Raw genomic sequence first — 14,894 nt, 5'->3', positions numbered from 1 at the left:
TCTTCTTTCGCTGCTAGAAATATTCTGTTTATAATTAAAAAGCCACAAATGACTGCGTGTCAGGAAACTTTTGGAGCACACATGTCCATGGTTAATGGACATAATAAAAGGCTTTATTATATTTATAGCAGGGCATCCTACTGAGTGTCTAGAGGAATGCCGGAAGGATTGATGTATCTGAGAAATGTGTGAAATGATTTTGGGGAGAATACAGATAAATGGAAAAAATTGCTCAAAATTCTTAAGCTAACAAAGTGGTGAGTGCCTGGATTCAATCCTAGCAGACAGATCATACACTGCACGTCAGACTTGAGTTGTCTAGGAACTGAGGTAGAGCAATTTTAAAAGCATTTTTTTGGTAGTTCCAATGCAATAGTTCTTTTCATGGCTTATTCACATCCTATATAAAATATCTATGTGCTCCCTTGAGAAAAAAAAATAGGGGAAGGGGGGGGAATAACCACATTTTCGGATATCCAGCCACCTGCTTGCCACTTGAGTTTCCTGTTCGTATCAGGAAAGGGCTGCAATTGGGAGCACCTGGAGCCTGGCGCTGGGGAGCTACTTCTGCTCTGAAGTGCAGGCGCAGTCCCGATGCCCAGGGCAGGCGGGCCAGGCTGGCGTTCCGCTGCTCTTCCTGGGCGTGGGAGGTGACAGCAGGCATGAACTGGCCTTCGAAACTGCGCCCGTGCCCCGGGCAGATGCTGTGAGGATGGTGATGGTGTTGGATTGGGCGTCCTTTTCTGCCTGCCAGTGGGACAAGAAACAAAAGGAGAAGCAGCTCTCACTTCACTGATAGGCAATTTTATACATGCACTCTGTGTGTGTGTGGCTAAATAATATTTAGAGAAAGACACACTCACACATACACACATATTTTAATTGGGGGGAAAAATCCTATAAACATATGGGTTCTTCTTCCAAACTGTAAAAAAAGTCATTTAATAGCTGCTATAGTAGAAATATTTCTATTAATGCTTCTACTTCTCTATACTTTACATGCTGCTGCTCCTATTTGTTGTTCATGTTTTAGTCATCCAGACATATGTATTTCCAATTTCAAACCTGTGTGAGTGAAAAATAAACATTTTAAGATTAGTTCAAAATGGTTTTAAGATTATGAACATACTGTCTACTGCCTGAAGTTCATTGTTGCTTAGATAAAAGTATCCGCTCAATCTCTTCCCACTTACTTAGTAACCAATTATTTGCTCTAGACTAAATGGATTGGAATCCTTCATTGATGAAATTTCGTTTCTATCCTGAACCTGTTAAACATGGAGGGATAAAAGCTAGATACATTTGACAGTAAGCAAATGGCATCTTAAAATCATAAACGAGTCATTACAAAAAATCTCCACTTACCATATAAAGTGCAGTGATTAATTAAAGATGCGGTTTTAACTTATTTATAGCCATTAAAAAAACATACTGGTTTTAACACAAAATAACACAAGCCAAGTCATCCAGGGGAGAGATGCTGGCAGCCTGAGACTTGGAGAGCAGGCAATGTGACAAAGCCAAGAGGGAACAGCAAATGGAGGCCACCCTTGAAACCCCTGGAAAAGTTCACGGAAGCAAGGATGGAAAGAGGTGTCTCTTGCGCCCCTGCCAAGATCCCCTTCTTTTTGCTCACATACAGGCAGTTCAGGAGCGTGAAAGCCCCATCTCACTGCGATGGCAGGAAACCTGTGCGCTCCCTCCTTGGCTGCGGTACAGATGGCGGGGAGCTTGCCAACCGGAGAGCGTGTGGCGGGTGAGTCAGCCCTACCTCAGTCAAAAAGATGCTACGGGTGAGGGAAAGACAGCAGCAGTTCAAGCACAGATTTCTGCAGGCTTTCCCCTCCTTCCAAAATTTTTGGTTGCTGATGGCCAAATGCTGGTCTTGCTTGACTGGCGGGTGTGGTTCACTGGAGCCAGCGGGGAATGAAGGTGGTGGGAGGCAAGGCGAGGCTCACATGCTGAGCTGGTGACCTGCGGCTGCTGTTCCCCTGGCTGGTTTGGCTGTGTGAAGGCTGCCCTGCTGCTGAGCAGCTCACCTCTGCCGGGGGTCCTACGCACGCACCAGGCATGCCGCGCTCCAGCCCTGCAACCGCCGCCTCTGTCTGCAAGGCAGCATGCGCTCAAGGCAAGCGTCACCCCTCTGTCCTGTGTTAGCGTTTCACGAGCTACAACCAGTTCCTCCTAAGAGCAGTGGTGTAACTTACCCTTCAGAAGGGGTCTGGTCTTGATTTGAAGACCTCAGGAGCTGGAAAAATCTACTGTTGCCCTCAGTAGTTTGTTTGAATGGCGGTTTCTCTCCCTGCTAAATCTGTACCATATTCTAATGTCAATTTGTCTGGCTTTCCCTTCCTGGTTTTGTTTTTTGTTAGGCTTTTCTCTTCTGGGTGAAAGTCCCAGGTACTGAAGGACATCTTTTTTCCCTCTAAAGTAGCTGTTCTGATCAGATGAATTTTCTTGAATTGAGACCTTAGTGTTCAACTGAGGCTGGTTGTGGCTATTTCAAGGAAAAAACTGCTTTGGCTAGTGACAGAGTTTCCCCTTGTACTCCTTTTGAGAGTGCATCAAGATAATGACAGGAATAGAAGCTTTTTAATAAAAACGCTATTTGCTGCTTGTGAACCTTGAATGTTCACAGATACTACCTGTCACTGTTTAAGTTACATAGTTTTATTCTGCATATATGCTACATAGTTGTAGCTTTTCATCTCATGAACCATGAGAAATGACATACTTTGGCGTGGGGTGAAGATCTCCAAGGAAAAGTTCTCAGAAAAGAGACTTTATTTTTGTGACCAGTCTTAATCAACAGTGTAATTTGCAAGAGCAGAAATGCAGGTAGGGTTCACTAGCAAATTCTTACCAGATGAGGTACAGGAGAGGCACGGGGTGAGTTAAGCATTCCTCCCAAGACCAAGAAAACTGTAGGGCTGCTGTAAGAGCAGGGATTATAGGACCAGCATGACTAGCAAGGTACCTGGGTCAGCATAGACAGGGCTCCTGCAGCCTGAGAGATGGGTCAGGTGCCTTCAGACAAAAATCAGAGCCCTGCTAAAGTAAAACAGACGTTCTTGCTCCATAAGCTAGCTCAGAGATCCAGAGGCAGGAAAGATATTGGCAAGGGAAGATCAGAGAACATAATTTCTCTTTTGTCTCATGCAGTGTTTTCACACTTGAGCAGGAATAATAGAGGGGGATTTTGTAGTTCTGGGGCAGTGTTTGAAAGTGCTTCATGCCTCTGGCACTGCCAGGGCCTGGTGTGCGTCCCCCTTCTAGGAGTTTACCTGGCTGAGACCCAGGTCAGCTCCTTTCCTGGCAAGAGCTGTGGTGAAGTGAGCAATAGCCAGTGAGAACGAGCCAGATCTGAGCTATCAAAGCGAGACCAAGGACGAGCGCGCCCTGTGGAGGACCACGGTGGGTGGCTCTGAGGGCCCCATGCTGTAGGTGTGGAGAGGTTTCCAGACCTGCTCCTGTTACATACAGCACCAGACTAAATGTGCCACTGGCCAGCATCTCCTCTCTGAGTGACTCTGGGCACAACTTTCAACCTGGGGCTTTCTGAGGGACTGACTTCCTTCGGATGGAAAGTACCAGCCAAACACAAAGTAAGCGCACACGCATGGACCACAACCCTTCTGAGACAAGAGCTGCAGAAATATAATATCCCCTGTGCAGATCCATTCAGAGGAAGACACCAGTCTCAGCCTTATTAAGGTGGTGTCAGCAGGGCTGTGCCTGCCTATTTCTTAACCCGTGTGCTGCAGGTCTATAAAGCTCATGTTTGAATGGATGTGCTTCATGCCATAGTAGGACTGTGAAGTACAAAGTTAAATGCTGGCATTACTGCACAGGGCAACCGCTCCCACAAAAGCCTTTTTCTATTGCAGTTCTTCTCATCTGTTTCATTATCACACTTCTCTGTGCATTGCAGAGCTGTTAAGGTAGCATGAAACTGTGTTGGAGGTAACATCATGCCGTCCTCTCAGACACCCGAAACTCAGCCAAGCCATTTTGTCCACAGTTGTACAAAGAGACTGCATCTCCTCTGTCCTACGTTGTTACTGTGCTTTTCTTTTCTAAGGATGGAAGTGTGAGAAAGAGGCTGCTGGAGGGACACCATTCAAGGCTGCATAAGCCAGCATGATGCTGACAGCAACAGAGCTGCTCTGTCACTGCCTTGGGACATCTGGTCCTGAGTTGAAATTACTGAGTGACCTGAGTGTGAGCAGCAATGCCTGAGCAGCAACAACCACCACAATGTGCCCAAACACCTTCCTTACAAATATACTTGAGAGGTGACCATGTCCCAAGTCTGACCAGGTCAGTAGGAGCACGTGCCCTTGGCTTCGAGAGGAGAGGAACCAGCTGCTTCTTGCCTTAACAGACTGTTCCTTGCTTGCACAGCCTTGGTCCATCTTTACCATGTGCTACGCTCATCACAATCTCAGCTATTTATGACCAAAGATGACCAGAAGTGTTCGGCATGTGCTACCCCTCAGGGGAGGACAAGATGCAGCAGATTGGTCTCATGGACATGAAGGGGACTCTTGCAAGGAAAGCGGAGTAGGACGTGACCAGCAAATGCAGTCCTTCACCACAGGGTCCAGCCATTGGTTTCACAAATTGACCAAGTCTCCTCTGTCTTTAAAGGCTATTTTTCTCCTCTATTTGTATTTAAAAGCCGTTGCAGAATATCATTCCCTTAATGGATCTATTTTCACAAGCCATTTAGCATCATTTGTTCTATGTCAACATTGTCCTTTCATTTAGTTTCCCCCACCCAGCGTCCCCTCCTGACCTCTGGCCACCCATCACCCAATATATTCATAGACAGCAACTGCACCTCCTGCAAGCTGAGCGTCACTGCGCCAAGCCAGCTCAGCCCTGTCCCATCGTGGACATCTGTGGCTGGCTGGTACTGAAATGACAGGCAAGCCTGTTGTTTCCAGCGCTTGCCTGTCCAGTGCAGGGCTGCAGGCCCTGGCCCTGAACCGTGCCGTCTCACCCCTGTCACCACAGGCCTCGGCCATCCAGCGGCTCCTTACGCCTCAGTGGGACCACCCAGCTCTGGAGCCACCAGGGCTCCCCACGTGCTCCCGCTCTTGCACCAAAGTCATCTAAAGACAACATAAGGACTTCCAGAGCATGGACTGCCAGCAAGGTGGAAGCTTTCTTCAGCCCAATGGTCTGACAATCCCAATCTGGCCTGTGGGTGCCTGCGTCCCCTCACACCGCCCTCCCTGGCAGCCGCTGCCCCTGTGCTGCTGAGATGGACCGCAGGCACAGCCAATTGGGAGCGGTGCTGCTGGTGCCCCAGCCAATGGGATGGGAAAGAGCCAGGGTGGGTGGGGCGAGCACACTGCTGAGGTGTCGTGGTGGTCTCTGTGGCAGCCATTTTAGCACCCCTGGCGGCCATCTTAGTTGTGTCAATCACCCGTGGAGGCGACATTGCTGGGACCACCCAGCCCTGCTGCTGCCAAGGCCCTTCCTACCATGGGAGAGGGTGCCCGGGGCAGGCGTGGGTCCACTGTGCCCAGGTTTCCTGCCTGTGGAGCTGGGGGTCCCCCCAGCACGAGGCCGCCAGGCCCTGCGCAGTGGTGCAGGCGCAGCCCGGTCCCACCAAGAACCCTGACGGGCTCTGGCAGCATGCTTCAAAGGCGAAGCTCGTCCCTAGAAGAAAGAGAAGTACTTGCAGCTGCCCCAGTAATGAATGGCTGGGACACAATCCAGCGTGAAGGCAAGCCCGTACTCCAGCTCTTAGAAAACTTCCTCGGCACACAAGGGAGAAAATAAAAATGCCCCACGCAAGTGAGGTAATGAAAGACCACAACGAATAGCTACCAGCAAGAGAAGCACATGTATTAATCACAACTGACTTGGAAGGTAGCTGGAGTCATTAACTTTTCTCTAAATGCACAGAGATGACAAAACATGGGTTGTGAGCGTACAGGGGACAAACCATGGTACAATTATCCAGTGAGGCCGGCTGCTCTCTGCAGAAAACGATCCCCAGTATAATGTGGGTGGATAAACAGCGTCATTCAGTCCTACATGACCACAGGCACTGGCTGCCCTGCCCAGGTGGCTGTGGCCCCCCATGCCAGCGTGCCTGGAGCTGACAATAAGTTTCCATGCTGGAAAGCGAGCGGGACTGTGGGGCTGAGAGAGGTAAGCCCACCTACACCAGCCTGCTGAGACCTTAGTTTTGCCCTGGCTGGGGACAGTCCCCACCAAAAAGAGGAAGGGGCTGTAAGTAGGCCTCTTCCATTAAGGGTTTTACCTTTTATAGTCCCTTGCCCACCATGTTGAACTGGCCGTGTGGTGCTGCCTCAAGGGAGCACTAGAAATGAAAGACCTGGGAAGTGTCTGCTGCTATAAATTCACAAGGCTTTAGGGGCTTCTTGAGGCCTCCCATCCATTTAAAGCCACAGGGGATTTGGCCCATGACCAAATTTTAGTGGGTGTTTTTATTCCTCTGGCTGACTTCTGCTGTCACTGTGCATGGCCATGAAGCTCTCTTGGCCTTTGACAAGACCCTGTGCTGTTCTAGTGCCTTGTGTGTTTTATCTCAAAGGCCTTGGGATCTTTTCCTCTTTTTTGTTGTCTTTAAAATGCATGCGTGGCTGCTGGGTGAATGTTCATTTCATAATTGATGGACATGGACTTGGCAATCTCCTTTTTAAGAGCCATTCCTTGTCACATAAATATCATCTATCAGTGCCCGTTGTCTTTATAGCGATCTTGAGCAAACAGTTTTATTTCCAATCAGGACATCACACATTGATCTAAACACTCATCTGTAATGGATCAATTTACATTAGGAGAGCAGTATTGTAGCATTGCTGTTCATTATATTGAAAGAAGTATATGTTTAGTTACAGGCTAAAATCAATTAAATAGCCCTGTGCCTTTTGCTGTGAGAAAGTCAACAAGCCAGTCTGTCTTGGGCAATTATCCAGCTACAGCTCCTTAAAAAAGGGCTTCCAGCACCATCCCCTTCCTCTGAGTTCTCGGTTTGTCCTTCAGAGACATCTTCTGCAATGTTTTGCTTGTTGTGCAGTCTGGTAAAACACTCTCAGCTAAAACTCACACGAGAGAAATGAAGGCAGTCAGGCAGTCTTGCTGCTGCTGTTGTGGAGGGGACTTTCTCAGAGCCACGCAGAGTCATGCATCCAAAAGGGAAACCTGCACTTTCACCAGAAGGCTGCCTGATAACACGTGATGGTGTGTGTGGGAGATGCTGGAAAATGTAGACGATGCTGTTTGTATCTTCATGGGTGAGATCATTATCTCCAAGTGGCCCTGATTTCAGGGGAGGAGAAAAGGAGGAACTGGGAGGCGGGGAGGAATTTGTACATTGCTCTGCTGTTTCTTGCCTTACTGCAAGAGAGAAGACTGCAAGGAGTGCTGGAGGCTTTCTGACAAAGGGAACGTGATTTCAGCTGGTGATGTAGCTGCAGAGTAGGAACCTGCAATTTCAAAAGCAAAACACATAGGGGAACTGCAGGGCAATGCAATGATGGGATTTAAGGAGCACATCTCTTGGGGCTCTGGCGGATGTAGTTGTGGCAGATGAAGGTATTACCTGCCTCAGCTCTCTGCCAGAGGTCAGTGTCCTCAGTGGCAGAAGGGAGCTGTGTTTGTGCCCTGCCTGCCACGCACTGTCACCGTGGCAGGGCCAGCGAACAGCTGGGCTCTGGGCTGCCATGCCCAATCACCAACTAGCTCCCACTGGCTTCTGCCTGCCGGCAGCAACTGGCCGAACTCACAGGCTAGGGTGAGCCCATGGCCATCATGGTAGTGCTGGGGAGGCCGGGCCAAGCCTTGACACTCCCGCACTAGGTGACTGTAACCATGAGTTTTTGCTTTTCCTTGTACAAAAAATCTGATAAACAGGTAAAAGTGATCAGCAGGGGTAGGCTCTTACTTTGTGGTAAGAAGAATCCCCTAATGACTTGGTGGGCCTGGGCTGTGGAGGACTGGTACAGCCTTCCTGGTTTATATATGTATATGTATGTATATACGTTTTTTTGGCTTGAGACTTTGCCCACTCCTTCTCTACCACCCAGGCTGTTCCAGCCCTTGTCTTACTCTTTCATTACATGCACAAAACACTGCTGCAATGCTAATAATAATAATGAGAGGGAAGGAATAGCAGATATTACAAAGCTTATTAAGAAATTGATCTTTGTTTTGCTCTTGAATAAAAAGGCAGACCTCGAAACTGCTGAAGCCATTCAGTTAATTGGTTATTGGCTCTCTTGAGTGATTATATCCACCCTGGTTCCACCAAGTTCAGCAGGTCTTGTGCTGGTCAATTAGCCTTTGGCATCCGGGAAGGGAAATGCTTCATTCAGGTTTTCTCAGAGCCTGTTTGTGTAGCATAAGGTGGACTGAGCGGGAGAGGTTCCCCAAGGGCAGTAGGGGAACTTATTAGCACTCACAGTCTGAATCCTGCCCTTGAACTGGCACCAAAGGGCATTTTTGCCTGTGCCCCGCTGCTCTGAAAAGGTGGATGCTGTTAAGTGGAAGAATCTGCCCCAGGGACTGCACTGCAGGAGGACAGCCAAAGTGAGAGGGGTTTTGGAGGACTGAAGTAATTTCCTCCAGCATGACCTTCACGCGGTGTGTACCAGGGCCTGGTTCTCCTGCAGGCTGAGCCATGCCACCAGAGCCTGAACATCAGCTTTTTTGCCAGCTGTGCAGATGGATGCCCTGTTGCTTGGTCACAGCTGGTCTGCAAACTCACTAATCACTACTGCTCTGATTCCGTTGGCATTACCAGGGCAATGCAGGGCTAAGCAGCTGACGCCATTTAGTGGCTTTTCCTACAGAGTGCTCCGTCCTGCCTTCACCACTATGGCTTGCCAAAGGGCTCCAACACTTGCATTGCTGTGATGCAGACCCTGTAATAATAGTTGGTTACATTCAGAGAATTCAGTTCAGATTTTAAAACCTCATCAAATAGTTAATGACTGACTATTTCAACACAGCAGTTCCTGCAAGACTTGGGAGAGAAGAGAGAAAGGGAGATGGAAAAGTTATTCATGTCCCATCTGTCTGGAACGCTTGTCCCCTCCCTCCCACCCACTGAGTCACTTCCTCCCTTTATATCTCACTTAAATTTTTTCCTTTCCCCTTTAGCTTATGATTAACAGGCACTCACCCTCTGCAAATTGTTTCTTTTTTTCTGATGCAATGTTAGTTGAGGTTTCTACGGATAAATAGAGCATATTGTCTTGCAAATGCATGTATGGGGTGAAATGTGGTATATACTGGATATATGGCCATGTAAATTAATATATCACCACTGCAACATCCAGCTGGTGATCCAGCCTTCCAAACTGAGCTAAGGAACTTGCAATGTATTTGCAAACATAGTTATTTTGTCCCTGCTGCCCAAAACACAGCAGTAAAGTGTTCAGGGAGAGGCACATTGCTTGAACTGTGAGGTGGAGGTGTTTTAGGGCAGCAGCTACCAGCCCAGAGAGGGGTTCACTCATCTCTGGAACCTGACCTAGGTGGGTGTGTGGGATGGGGCCACTTGCTTAAATGCCTCAAGATGTGTTCATGAGGGGGCTTGGCTAGCCCAGCCTACTGCTTTGCTTCCAGGGATTAAGAGGGCTCTCTTTTAATTAGCAGGTGGTGAAGGACTCTGGAGGAGAGTGTCATGCAAGGCATGGAAAAGAAGTGGTCTCCTAAGTAAGGAGCTCTGTAGCCTGTGGGTATGTGCTGACTTGGAACAGCAAGTAGGGGAGAGTGGGCTACCTACAGCTTTCTGATGGAGGAGCAGGAATGGCTGCAGAAGAGGAGCATGCTGGTGGGTTCATCCTGGAAGCAGCCAGGGTAAGGAGGAGAAGCCTGGATGGCTTTCTAAGCAAGTGTGTGAGGTGGTGGTAATGGTGAGTCTGTAAGCTGTGGAGTAGATGAAGGCTAGGAAGGGGAAACCTGAACCTCCTTGAACAGGTTATTTGAGTTACTTGAGGTTCCCCAGTGAAGGGAGAGAATATGAGGTCCTATGTTATGTACTCCAGAAACCTTGTACGTGTTCTACCTGCTTCAGCCTTCTTGCATGTGGCTCAAAGATGGGGTATTTTATCTACTTGGCACCTGTACTGTGGTGGTACAGGGCAGTTTTGTTCCTCAGGGATGTCAGGTTGGTTGACACCACTCAGGAAAAAAAAAAAAATCACTTTGTGTTCAAGCCAGACACTTGAGCAGCTGTATGGGACCAGGAGAATTCCCATCCCAGAGAGACACCAGCATCCCTGTGTTCAGCTACTAGTTGCTGTCCTCTTTTGTAATCTTCTTCTGTTACAAGATCCCACCAGCTTTTCTGGTTCCCATCAGTTGGCAGTAAGCTGATGGATGATGCAATAACCTGGGTAGTACGTCCACTCTGGGATGCGTAGAAGGCTGGGGCACAGATGTGTCACAGAGCCTCTGCAAAGAGCCAGCTTGGCTTCTGCTGGAGGCTTTAGCTGTGTGCGGGTCCTGCAGAGCCCTGGGCTGGCTCTGTGCCAGCCTCCCAGTTCCAGAAGCTCACTGCAGGGGTGCCTGGGTGGCCTCCACACTGGGCTGGCACTGATCCATCAGTGTTTTTTTGGCTCTGACTCTGTGTCCTGTGAAAGTAGCTGTCCTGTCCCCACACCTGTGTGTTATGCAGAGCTGGGGCTGGGCTCATGAGCCATGGCCAGGCCTCTGGATATTTCGTATCTGAGAAGCGTCTTCATCTTATACACATGGGTAATGGTACACGTGGGCTGAGACAGGTCCAGGAACTGAGGGTGGGCCTGTATTTGCTGTAACTTCAGAAATCATGGACCTGTGTGCACTGAAACCCCAGCAGTTTCCCTTGAAGAGCAGGGCTGGGGAGGAATACACGGGTCTTGTGGCTTTTATGACACCTAATAGGAGACTGTAAAATGACCATTGAATTTTATTGCATTTGTGGAAGACTTGATGAGTCCAAGGATGGTGTGCTGTGTTACTGGAAGTTGAATAACCATTGGTGCTGATGTTGCTGAGGTTTTTGGTTTTTTTAAAAGGGAAGTTTGTTAGTTTATTCTCCCATGCTTTTGCTCTGATGGGTAGCTATGCGTTCTTTAGAGATTTCCCCTTCCGGCTTATTTTTGGAAACAATTTTACATATATGCATACGGGGACAGTATAGCTGCCCCTGTATTACGCATTATGGGGCAAATGAAATTAGTATTTAATTTGCCCCAGGGCAACCTCTGGAAATAAAACAATAGCCTCAGTTGCTTATTTCCCTGGGAGATGTTAATGATTAACTCTGAAACAAAAAGTAATTCTTCTACCTGTCCTACATAAACTTTCATAGCTGTGTGCAACAGCAAGATTATCTTTAGGTAGTACACGGCTTGCAAAAAGCTAAGCTCTGTAATGTTACTGTGCAGATAGATTTGGCTGCTGGAGAACTACTTCAGCCTAAGATTTTAGTGCTGCCAGCTGGCAGAAGGGATCATATATGTAAAACCTTAAGCTGAGCCAGAAAAACCTGAGTTCAAATCTCTTGCCAGGGATTATAGGATAGAACGATTAACCTGATTTTATATTTTTGGATAACTATCAAGTGCCCGAATATTTATAGTAATAAATGTCTTCCATATGTGCTGATACTGTATCCATGGAGTGCAATAGCATGATACAGTTATTGTCTTACTTGAAGATGCTAATTATAGCTAATCCTATAGGCACATGAATCATGAAACACTGGCCCAATTTCTGCCAGCTTCTGTGAGATGCATCTGACTTTGCTCATGTGAGCAATGCAGGTCAGCAGAGAGCTCAAGGCAAAATTCCAAGAGTGCTGGGGATACTGAGCTCTCTTTTCAGAAGAGATACAGGCACTTGATATTTAAGCACTTAGAGCTGCAAGTGGGCACTTTACCAGCTTATACCTTCTGAGACTTACTAGAAGGTGCCTGGATGCATCTTGAAGTGTCAAGATACCACTGAAAATACAGTCTTGAACCTACAAGCTGTTGTCGTAGCCCTGTGATCCTCCAAGTCAAAACTGGCACGGGGCTTTTAAGTTCCTAAAATCGTTTGGTGCCTGCTAGCCTGGTACAGTAGCCATGCTTGGAGAAATGCTGGTGCCTGTCAGGCTGACTCAGTACGGCACTGAGGATGCTCAGCTACTGCAGAGATAGTGCTTCTCTAGGGATGTGGTGGCTTACCAGGTCAAGCTCTTAAACACACCTTAACGTAATAAAACTTCTTCAGTGCATGATTGTAGAGCTACTCTCCAGTTGGTTAGAAAAGGAACAGAAGAACGGTATGAAGGTTATAATGTTGTAATAAGAAGGCTATAAAAACAGAAAAAGAGAGACTAAACCAATGTTCCAGTAGTTTTGTCTTCCCTTGAAATAGAGGTAAGCCCGCCCAGACGTCTTCCTTTTAAATACTGACTACTGCATCTGTTTTAAACCAAAAATAATACCTTTTGATTGGAAATGTTTCAATAACATTATTTGTGCATTTTATTGAGGCGGAGGTTGCAATTATTAGAGTCACCAGGAATTTCAGACATTTAAACACAGCCTTTATTTCTCCAGAGTAAACCACATCCCTGTGCAATTATTCTTCTATCTAAATGCCTTCAAACCAAGTCCTAAACCAGATCTGACATTTGTTGCTGGTGGTCCCTCTTACAAATCGGCCCTTGAAATGAACGTGCGGGGATAAACAAATGCCAAAGAGGTTGGGCTGGTCTCTGGGGATGCTGAGGGAGGCAGAGCCAGTGCGCGATGCAGCGTGCAGCCCTGGGTAGATTCTGTGGCTCTGAGCAAGCTGTTGTCAATCTGGTCAGGTACTGTAGTCTGGGCCCTGCAGACTTTAAGAGACTAAGGAGAAGGGTTTGTCTGGTCATGGAAACTGCTCCTTCAGCCATGTGATCTCTGTATGGCTTTTCTTTCAGCTGGTTTCTCACCAGGAAGCAAACCACTGCATCTGTGGCAGAGAAGGGACTTGGCTCAACAGCCAGAATGCCCCCGCCCCCCCACATGGTCTCAGTGTTGACCCCTAATCTTTTCAGCAAACGTTTTTGGAACTTTAATTAAAAAACTGAGACGGCTAAGCAGCCTCTAAGGCCTGAATCCCTTTTGTTTTCTGGCGTCTCTACATCCTCTATTGGCAGCACAGGGACTAGGTGTTTAAGCACTTTCAGTTTCAGTTTCATGATGCTTCCAGAACAGCATAAATAAGAGTTTGGGTCCAGAAGTCCATTAAAATTCTGACATCAATGAGAACAACAAACCTTGAAGGCAAAGGAGGTGCCTAGCTTACAGCTTAGCTTGGGACACAAGGAGGCGAAAGTTCGCTTAGGAGGTGACTTGACGCAGCAGTAGTAAAAGAGGAATCCTCCTCACCTGGCCAAGGAAGTTTTGGCACCTATTTAAATCTGGCTTGGAGGGAGCAGAATTAGGCTCATGGTGGAGTTTAAGGATGACAATCATGATTTCTGTCTTCTGCTGTCTGTATCATCTGGATGTGTTTTCCCTTATGTACTCTATAAGAAAAGATGTGAAACCTGAATGATGCATCAGGATGCTGGTATCCCCAGAGAGAGAAGCAGTTGCCATCTCACACTGAGAGCCTTTTGGGAGTTAGTTGTTGTCCCATAGCACTTTGATACTGCTTGTGCACTTCTCCAGGGTCTGGGCTTTTGTGACCCTGCCTGAAGTGTGTGTGCTCTTTCCCTTTCCCCAGGGTAGCAGCATGCTGACTGCCCTCCCCTGCCCACCCCAGCCTCACCATTTCTCAGGAGAAACATTGTTCTTGCTTATTCTTGTGACGATGGCGAGCCTGCAGTAATGAAGGAGCAGAGCAAAATACAGAGCTCTTACTCTAGTAAAAAAAGGTGGGTCTCAAGCTGTCGATCATCTGAGGGCAAGCAGGTTCCTGGCAAGAGTGTGTGTGTGTGTGTGTGCACTAGTACTTTGAGGCTTTTGTCTACATAGCAGGCCAGGTCTTGAGTGCACTGTCAATAAAGGGCAGCAATTCAAAATGATTCACAGCAGATTACACCAGCCTGTCTCTTGATGGAGCACGCTATGGTCCTACGCCTGCAGGTGCTGCACAGACTGCCAAGCCTGGAGCTAGCCTGCAGTTATGCTGTCAGCCTCACTTAGATCTAATGCTTTATGACAACTGTCTACCTGTAATGTGATAATGGGCTGAAAACCTCTGCAAAATTGATAGGGTCTCTTGCAAAGAAGGAGCAACTTGTAATGTAGCAGGCCTGATCTCTTTCTTAAGGTCCACACCAACTGCAAAGATTTCTTTGCAGCTGGGAGGCCTGGTTCTCCTTCTGCACCTGACAGGAGGGGTGGTTGTGTTGGTGTCTGTGAAGCTGCTGGCCTCCTGCTTTCTCCCAGTGCAGGGGAAATCAACCTGTTGCATTTTCAGGCACTTTAAATCTGTTGTTAACTCTGAAACCTAAGATACTGTTGGCTTCTACCTCCTAGGGCTTCCTGCATTCTCTGCCTGTACTTTTCATGTTCTGGATAAAATAATCTTCTGCCTTCAAGATGTTTCCACGGTTTATACAATAAGTTGATTATGTTTAATCCCCAAAACATGAGGTTTTGTTTAGAATGATTAACAGGTAGTGTTCTAATAGAAATCGTGCTTAACATTGTGTAACACAGCCTGTATAGAAGGGGCCAGATTCCTACTCACCTTTTACTGGTGTGATCCCACAATAGCATCAGTGACTTTGTGCTGGATCAGGGTTAAGTGAGAGTTGGGCCTAAAATATCCTGATGTAGTTTAAAACCCTCCAAATTTGCTATCCAGGTAAAAGCACTGCAACTGGGAAGTTGCAGCCATGGGAGGGGTGGTCCCCCCTTGCTCTGGAGAGGCCCAGG

The sequence above is a fragment of the Nipponia nippon genome, unplaced genomic scaffold (assembly GCF_047370975.1).
Source record: "Nipponia nippon isolate SJK-2023a ecotype South Korea unplaced genomic scaffold, ASM4737097v1 scaffold_5, whole genome shotgun sequence".
NCBI lineage: Eukaryota > Metazoa > Chordata > Aves > Pelecaniformes > Threskiornithidae > Nipponia > Nipponia nippon.
This window is presented reverse-complemented; position numbering follows the sequence as displayed.